Consider the following 9,990-nt stretch of genomic DNA (forward strand, 5'->3'; position numbering starts at 1 on the left):
TGGTGTAGGGGATGAGTGTGTGGGGTGGGGGGGCAAACAGCCCCTTGCAGGCTAGGACTCTGACAGCCCGAAAGGGAAAAGCCATGGTTTCCCATGTTTTTCTCCTTATAAGAGATTTTTTAAAGTTTGTTTGTTACCCTTTCATATATTCTTGCAACCCACTTTTGGGCTGTGACCAATGGGCTAAGAAACACTGATCTAGGCATAGCTATGCCAGTTCTCTACCTTGGGCAGTCGCGGTTGGTGAACTCAGACTGGTGGGGTGGGTGGAGTGTCCCATGGGAGCAGGGACAGTGTGTGTGTGTGTGGGGGGGAGGCTGCAAACCCCCCTGCTCCCAGCTGGCTGCAACCTTCCTCCACCCCCACCCCCCACTCCACCCACCCTACCAGTCTGAGTTCACCAGCTGCACCTGCCCATGGTAGAGAATTGGCATAGCCATGCCTAGATCGTATTTGGAGTCAGGAAGGAATTTTACCCCAAGTCAGATTGGTAAGGACTATGAGGATTTCTACTTTCCTCTGTAGTGGGATGTGTGGCGCTCTACCTGGGACCTCTTGAGCATATGCTGACAACATTTTATAGAAGCAGGTCATTGGCTGCAGTGGTTCCCCTGCTTTGTCTGTGGTAGAACTCTGGAGACTTACTTCAGACCTACTTCTCTATTACTCTATAACTGACTGTGTTAAATATCTTGCATAACAGTCTGCAATGGGCTGGAAGTTTGGGTCAAGTCAGACTCATTATCACACAGTTAACTTGTTTATCATCCTCAGGACTTTTTGTCTGGCAGATCTTGGACTTTTCTCACTCTTGGAATTTAACCTGGATGAGGAAACAATCTCTTTTATCCATTTACTATTAGTGGATTATGTTCTATCACAGCTTTGAATTTCATGTTGATTCCTTTCCCTGTGTATTTGAACAATAAGTAACATATTTGAACATACAAGAGGGAAGTGGTTATTATCTTCCAGAAAAAGTGGGCAGTTAACCTGGGAAGAGGGCATAGCTGACTGCACTAACCAGAATAATCATTTTGAATAGGTGTCAAAAGACATGTTCTCTCTTCTAACTCATGCTGCATTTCAGAACCAATCAACTATAACATTCTCTGATATTTATCAAAGAGATGGAAGAAAGTCCTTAACTACCCAATAGTTTTGCTGCCTCCATTATACAATACTCCCCCTACCCTGTGCTTGCTATTACATACTTCAGTTGCTTGGTTACTTTAGACCTCATTTCTCTCACAGGCATTATTTCAGAAGCAGCAGCAACACCACGGAAGTGCAATTAAGTTGGGGAATCTCAGTGGTGAGTGTGCAGAATCACTTCTTCCACTTGCAGTTTGTGCTAATATTACCTTCCCCCCAGTGTTATTTATTTTTGCCTAATTTTCCTTTATTTCTGAGGTTTTAAAGGTGTCCTTAGAATTTAGCCTTCGGATCAGTATCCTTCATGATGTTACAAATTGAAACAATGTTTATTGCTTAAACTCATCTTGAGATGGCTGGCCATGTGTGAGCATGACCACATTTATCTTTGGTCTCTGCAAAGTCAGCCAAACAAATTCAAAATGAGGAGCACAGCATCCCAGCTCATTACCAATTTCCACTCAGGTAGAAGTGTAACAGAGCATAGAAGGAACATTTAATAATCTGTTAATGCTAAAAATTTGGCAAGAATATCCTGAACATACCTAATTTACTGCGGTCTTTAAGCACAGGCAGGCATTAGCACATCTAGTAACAGATAAACCAGGTCAAATGAAACCCAAAACAGCAAAATACCTTTGTAAGCAAAGTCATGTTCATTACAGGAGCACAGAGCCAAGCGTGTGAGGTGGACTGCAAAGTAAACTGGTACTATCATGAAGGTGGCAAAAGCACTGTGAGGATGCAGACTTCGTGACGTGTTAAAACATTGCTGGCAGGTGTTATAAGATGATGCAAAGACCTTGGAAAAAATAGGCCATGGACAATGATTTTTTTCAGGACAGTTTTATATATTTTTGAGCTTCATTTACTTTTCAATAGCCATCTATTCATATATGCAGCTAGATTAATCCCTTTAACTATAAAGGAAACTGAACAATCATTGATATGACTAAATAAATTATTGATTTTTATTCTGAATTGTATCCTTACCTTGCTTTTTGCCCTCAAGATATTTCTGTGTTGCTGGGCTTTCTGGTATCACCTCTGCCAACTCTTAAGAGTCTTCAGTGGATGATCTCCTTTCACAGTCGGTTCCACTTTGCTCTGCCCGCTGCATCCATGTGGAAAGAGCTTGCCTGAGTCATTCTCTGAGGAGAGCTGTTTCTTGATTGCTCTTGGGAAAGGATAGATGCAACAGAATTGTTCTTTTATGGGGTTGTCAAGAGGCAATGTTGATGGGGCTCATACATGTGCCATTGTAGAATTTCAACCTGGATTTTCTTTGCAGCAATACAATTTACAGTATTTCTTAAAGCTCCAGATATTCTGGGTAGATCTACTGTCATTTGAAAGTCCGTGCTGTTGACACTTCAGTGTGTCTTTGTAGTATTTGAATCTTTAGTTATGTAAAACATTCCCTTCTTTTCTTTTTTCTTTACAGCCCAAATGCAGCGAGTGAAGATGAAGGCAAACTCATTTCAGGAGGCATAATTTTTCATCCCCCTCTGTTTTTTTATGCGTTTCCCTTTATTTTGTGTTCTATTCCTTCTAATGCTTTCAATTTCTGTAACTGTTCTTCACTAATTTGCTGCTGTGACAGATATGGGCATCACAGTTACACTCCAGTTCTGGTGAAACATGCTCACTCTGGCTTCAATTTTGATGCCTTAAGCAGTAAATTTGTAATTTAGTAAATTTGCCCAAAAGTGTGCTGCACCCATCTGACAAAGATGTCAGGCATGGCCTGAATGCATATTAGCCTGCAGCTTCTATTTTATTTCAATCAAATATAATGAAGACATACCTCTCATGTTTTACTTTTCTTGTGGGCACAAGGTATTTTTCTAAACTCAGACTATTTATATTTTGCATTTCTTCTTCTCCTGTGCATACATATTGCTAAATAAGGAAACATTCCTCTCCTATTGCTGAATTCAGGGGTTTCACTCCGATACTTTCTTTGAAGCACTTCAACCCCTTTCTTTGCTTACACTCTGTCAGTTATTTCATGCCATTTCATGTTTGTTGGCACATGCTAGCTAGCATCCAGAGTGTGTACTCAGATTCCTAGAGGGCTTCTCAAGTGGTTGCTACTAGCATAATGTATAGCTTGTGCCCATGCTGGTTTGGATGAACAAGACTTTGAATCCTCATTTTGCATTATAAACACACTCAAAGTTGGCCCATGATGCCCGGAAGAATCTTTGGTTTTAAGAAAGCTTTGCATGCATTTGTATCATAACAGGGAGTGGCTTCTTGGACACAATCATTGCCAAAGTGGCTTGTAGTCTCTGATCAGCTACTCCAAAGAGCTAAAAGAGAAAAATGACTATAATAGATGAATGGACTTTAAGCCTGAAAGGCACCATTAGATCTTCTGACCTAGGTATAAAATGGGCTATAGAATTTCAACTGCTTACTCTAATACTAAGTCTAATAACTTGATTTTGACTATTGCAAAGCTTCTATAAAAACACACAGTCTACATTAGAAAATTTCCCTTAGTAGCTTGTTTTAATGGTTAATCACACTTACTGTTAACTTCTGTGCTTTATCTTTCCACCTCAGTTTTCTTTTAGATAAGTTTATTGGATTGGTCTTTTAAAGTCTCTCACTCTAAAGCATTTTTCCCAAATCATTTTTACTGTTGGCGCCATCTTAAGAGTGGATATGAGGGCTGCACAGAGGGTGCCATGTCTACATGTTCATTAATACATCTTTGCTACTCTACATTAAGTTTAGTACCTCTAGTATGTGGTACTGGATAAAGGCACAGTAGCTGCACTAATGCACAGTAGCAAAGACAAACTTTTTTCGTGATGCTTAATGTGCAGTAGACTAATTCTACTGTGCATTATCATGGTTTTTGCCATGATGTGCTAATGCATGGTAGAACAGTCCTCTGCACATTAAGGCACCTCATGTAGACACACCCAGAGTGTACAGAAAGATTTGTCAGTCCAACAAGACTCATGGAATATGTTGTGTATTTTTCAGCACCACTTGAACTACAAACAGCTTAAATATGTATTGACATGGGGCACTCCTGTTTTATATAAATGTTCTACACTAGCCTTCTCACCAGGCTAAGTATAATAGTGGGAAGAAATTTATGCTAAAACTCCCTGGGTAGAAAGCGTACAAGACTACCCTTGATCTCAGCCAGAAGACCAAGAAGAATATAAATACTTCCACATATTTCAACATCCCCTGAAAAGGTTTATGATGCTCTATCTCCAGAGGGTACTGGGTGATACATGAGTGCTTGCATTACGTGCAGAGAACAACAGCCAGAGGCAGGTAATAAACATATTAAAAGAGCCGTTGTAGCAATAGAATATTAAATGCTGATTTTATTTTTTTAATGTACCGTAGTATGTTTGCTTGTTTCTGTGTCTTTAAAAATATTTGGGACACCTGTTGGTTTCTGCTGGGATTAAATGTCAATTACTGTGATCTTTCTAAGAAGTCTATCATATTTCTCTTCAATTTCTGAGGAGGACAAAAATAACTCATTATTAATATAAGGCAGTCCTGGAGACCTCTAGGTTAGGGATTAAAGTTTCCACTCTTTGCTGCAGATAATACTTTCCCTAATGCAGACTCTGGACTTTATGAAGACAAAAACCAAAACAATACTATTCTTCCAGGCATCTCTACATTACACACAATTCTACGTTAATGGGACTACAAGGTCTCCGTTACTCCAAAGCCTGTAGAGTCAAAACAAATCTTCCCTGTGTGCACACATTTTACAGCTGAGGGATGGGGATGAGTTTGCTTTTAGGACAAGAAATCAAAGCAGAACAAAACAGTCCATAAAGCCTCCATAAGAGAGCACCAGCTGTGTGTGTGTCCATGACCTGCATCACCTAGAGCAGTGGTTCTTAACCCTTTCAGAGTCAAGCATCCTCCATAATGTTTTTGAATGTGGTGGTACCCCTGATTAAAAGCCACAATTTTGTGCTCAATTTACCTCAGTGCTTCTCAAAGGAGTGCTGCTGCCTCTGAGTATAAGTGTCCTGTGTGTCTCATTCACAATCAGACTCAAAAGGAAGGGCTGTAGCATGTGGATACACTCTTGCCTCTTTAGGGTTCTCTGATAACTCTCAAGCAGACAAAAGAGGTGGCTTGTGCTGCAGCCCTGGTTAAACTTCACCTTTCAATATGTTATCCCGTTTAGCCAACTCCTTATCCACCTCTGAATGTAGTATTGATCCCCACCCTCTCCAGTTTGGCCAATAATTTGCGATGAGGAACAGTACTAAAAAATCTGGTTAAATCTATATAGATTAAGTCTACTGCATTGCAACTATCCAAGAAGTCAGTTATCCTGTCATAGAAGGATATTAAATTGGTCTGACACTCTTCCTCAGATGAACCTGTGTTGTGTTTTGTCTCATTTTCTGCTCAGGTCCATATCTTTGGGTATTCTTACCTTCAATGTTGATTTTAGGATGTTACATACTATTGAAGTCGGGTAATTTCTGGAGTCCTTCATCTTCCTCTTTATAAATAGGTGCTACATTTGCTATGTTCCAGTCCTAAAGGCTAATTCAACTATACCTGTGTAAGAATTTTGTTCTTAACCAGTGGTTTTTTGCTTCACTGAAGATTTTAATAAGCGGGAGGATCTTGTAAAGTACTTACTCACTTATAGAAATCCAAAGGTGAAGAAAAACAGGGTCAGTTTGAATCAGGAGGAAGGAATGTTAGGCTCCAATTTCCTCTTGGCTGATACTTCACCAATTTTGCATTAGTGAACTTGAAAGTCAAATTATTAAAAAACTGTGGGCTAGGTTTTGCTTAGCTGGTCCCTTGCCCCTAAGTTGTAGGGGACAGTATGGACAGCCTCGGTCTTCTATGTTTCATGCTGGATACAGCTGCAATCTTTGTATTCCCCTGTGCTGCAGGGGTGAATACCTCTGTGCTCCTCTCCTGTGGGTCACAAGGCATACCAAAAAGGGTGAGAAGCAGATGGGCCATAGCTGTCTCTATATGAGGCAAGGCTGGGCCGATAAAGATTTATCAGAAGACTTCTTTCCATATTTACAGGGAGCTCTGTTACACTGCCTGAAGCAGAGTGCTTCTTTCAGCTTCCTTAGGGAAAGGGCTAGCTTTATGTTGTCACGCCTGTGGAGCTGTATGTATATGGCACTCATGAACCCTCAGCTGTAATGTAATTCCTGTGTGTAGGTTGGGTGGGGAGATGTTTTATACAGTTTTACAACCAGTGTACTGCATGCCCTAAGACAAATACCTGAATTCAAGCCAGCCCATATAGTAGAAGAGAATTTTCCTATTGACTTATTTTAAAGACACTGTGATCATGCTGCCTGCCTGGTCCAGTTCCTCATTTGTTGTGAGTCAGTGCTGCCAGCACAGTGCAAATCACACAGCATTCTTCTCTGACAGGGAAGAGAGTACGAGCAGTAAGGTGTGAGGCTGGATCTGCTGCTCAAACTGATAAGATCTTCTAATGAACTGACACTCTTGAAGACTGCATTGCAAAGAAATATGAGCTGGGCAAGGCATGTTGAATGCTGACATAAATACCAGGGCATCTGGTAGACTAAATTAACTGTGTGTGGTTTATAGGATGTTTGAAGCTTCTTAGAGTAGACTGTTCAGCAACACAAGCAACTAAAAGGAGTTAGAAGTTGCAGTTTGCCTCTTCCTATATCACACTATTAATATCTCATTATATTTTGCTTCTCTCTCTTCTGCTATTCATCTGTAGCTCTCAATCTCTTTTGTGTTTTCTGAATCTCTTGGTACTGCCAACCTCAAGGATTAAAAAACAAGTCTGGTCACAAAAAATAAAAAGAAATAATTGTTTTAATATTTTTGCAATTTAAAAGATTAATACATATTGGGTGCATCTACACATTGCCGTAGGGCAGTAACTGTCCGTACTGCACCTTATGGGTGATGCACACTTAGATTTGCTGTAGTGGCACACTATAAATGGGGAGTATGCCGCTGTGGCGACATACCTAGTGATCGTGTGTAGACCCACGTGATTGCTACATTGCCATAGCACACTGACATAGTGCACTGCTAAATCACCATAGGGCAATGTGTAGACATGCCCAATGGGTGCTATATTTGCATTCTGGTTTCTCAGCCTTCAGAGTGCCTTCCTGTTTTCAGGCATTTTTCCATAGGTAGGAAGGCTAGAAGCTTGCTTGTCTGTTTAAATGAAGCAGAGATTCTTGTAGAAGTTTTCTCATTCTAGCAGGGGTGGTTCAAGATATCATTATGGATACATTAGAAAAGGGGTGTAAAACTTACAACTGGCAGTCTGGATCTGGCCTGTGAAGCAATGCCATCAGGCTGATATGGCTCATGGTAGACCAGGGAATTTGAAGGTGAAGTCTGCTGTTGAACATGGCTGTCAGCGGCGGGGGGACCTGACCACTTACCTGCCTCTCACATGCCTTGGCGTAGCTGCTGCCTTGTTCCTCTGGTTCCTGACCCCTGATTCCTGGCTTCAGACCCTTGTTTGTTACAGACTTCAGGCTCTTGTCTTGGAATCACAGTTCTGGCCACAACCCTAGTCACTGGGCTGAAACACCTATGTCTAATTCACGTTATAGCTTAAGCAACCTCAGACTAAACAAAGAAGGGAGGTATGGGGGCTGTTTTAACTGCTTAGGCATGAAGTGTTTTGGAATAAGCTCTCCTGTAATGTTCTTGATGGATGCACTATGGAGTCTACAAAATCAAGTAGAGATCTTGTAGGCACAAGCTTTCATCCCTACAGTGCTACCTCCAGCAGTTCTCCCCAAGCCTATTGCTCTGCCCTTACTGAAATTGCCAATAGAAAAGAAAACTGATGCAGTGCTGTTCTACTATTGTTGTGACTGGCCTATCAACCTAGAGCCAAAAGACAAAATTATTTTTGGATATGCAAGCCTGTTTCTTTTCAAACCAAAACTGAATAATTGCAAAAAAATTTGGGGTTCAACTGTCTCTCTCCCTCTTCAGTAAATAAGGGTCCCTTCAGCCTTTTTTTTTCTTTGAACTATCATTATGACCCCTGGCTACTCCTCTTCCCTTATGAAGAATTTGCAGATAATTGATTCATGCTTTTACACAACAAAGCCTATTCTTTGTGCTCTATGGTTTCTACTCATGTTTCTCCTCCACATTACCCTCTAGTTCAGTGATTCTCAACCTGCTGTGCAAACACCTGCACATGTGTAGGCAACCATTGATCCTCTGTATCATGGTGTATGCGTAAAAGGTCCAATCCTGTGCCTGACGAATCTGCTTGTACAGAGTCCTATCAACATCACACCAAGACTTTTGATACAAATGCCTAGGCAAGAGTTTGGAGGCTGCCCAAGACATAACATCTTCTCTTTAAACCATTGAGGCAGCGTCCAAAGACCAGACCAAGTCCAGATGTTCAGTGCCTCAGGGGTTTTAGTTTCTGCTAGAGAGCAGCACATAGAACTGCTGACTGCCTAACACTTCAGCAAGGGTGTGTTTCTGTTAGGGTGATGTCCTTTAACTTTTCTCCAACTAAGAAGTACCCACAAGACAGTGGAGGCTAGGGTATTGAGGTTTCTTATATTCACCTTACTCTGGAGGTTGCACCATTGTGATATTTTATAGGAGCTGTCCCACCATCAATAGTCCCACTGTGTTGCCACAAGACCCTCCAGTTAGATACAGTCAATGGTCATACCCTGGCCTATCAATCTCCACGAGATTCACAAGATAAACCCAGAGTCTATAAACTCACTAGGGGGGACCAGAAGGGTTTGGGGGAGGTGCTGTTTCCCCTAGCGCCCGCTGGCATAACAAGGAGTAATGGGCACAAGTTGATGGAGAGGAGGTATAGATTGGACATCCGCAAAAACTACTTCACAGTTAGGGCGGCTAGGAGCTGGAACCAACTTCCAAGGGAAGTGGTGCTGGCCCCTACCCTGGGGGTCTTTAAGAAGAGGCTGGATGCCTACCTGGCTGGACTCATTTGAGTCCCGTTTCTTGTTTTGGGGTTTTGTTGTTCTCCCGCCCTGGCGGGGGGTCGGGCTAGAAGATCTACTAGGTCCCTTCCGACCCTAAATCTATGAATCTATGTTTTAGAATCATAGAAAAGTAGGGCTGGAGGGGATGTCCAGAGGTCATCTAGTCCAACCTCCTGCCTGAGGCAGGATCATCCCTATCTAAACCATTCTATACAATGCATAATCTAAACTCTACATAAGACTACCATCAACCCTGACACAACACAGACTTAACACCTTAACTTGTTGCAGGTGAAGCAAGGGAACCATGGCAGCAAATGTGTTGTTTCTATGAAATGTTGTCAATACATGCTCAAGAGATCCCAGGTAGAGGGCCATGCCCCCTGCTACAGAGGAAGGCAAAAACCCCTATAGTCTGTACTAATGTGACCAGGGGTAAAATTCTTTCCTGAACCCAAATATGGTGACCAGTCTGACCATAAGAGAAGGGGCAATACTCTAGAGCCAGGAACCTCTGGCTTTGCCCATAGACATAGCTATGCCTAGATCATCAAGGTATCAAATAGGCCTGTGTGCAGCGGGTAATATTTGCTTCAGATTTGGCTGATTCGGGGGACAGTGATTCAATTCGGTAATTCAAATAACTGTCCTGAATCGATTCGGCCAAATCTGATTTGGACATTCAGCTGCTGCCTCCCACTGGGTGCTGCCGGGCAGGGGGTGGAGGGGGTGATCCCTGCTGCCTCCCGCTGCCCCATGCTGCATGGGGGGCTCTGCAGGAGCGGTGTCCCAAGGATTTTCTCAGTTTCTTTTTTCTTAAAGGGCCAGAGCTGCTAGTGAGGGGGCTGGGGGA

This window comes from Gavialis gangeticus, unplaced genomic scaffold, assembly GCF_001723915.1.
Source record: "Gavialis gangeticus isolate Ggan-Ray unplaced genomic scaffold, GavGan_comp1, whole genome shotgun sequence".
Taxonomy (NCBI): domain Eukaryota; kingdom Metazoa; phylum Chordata; order Crocodylia; family Gavialidae; genus Gavialis; species Gavialis gangeticus.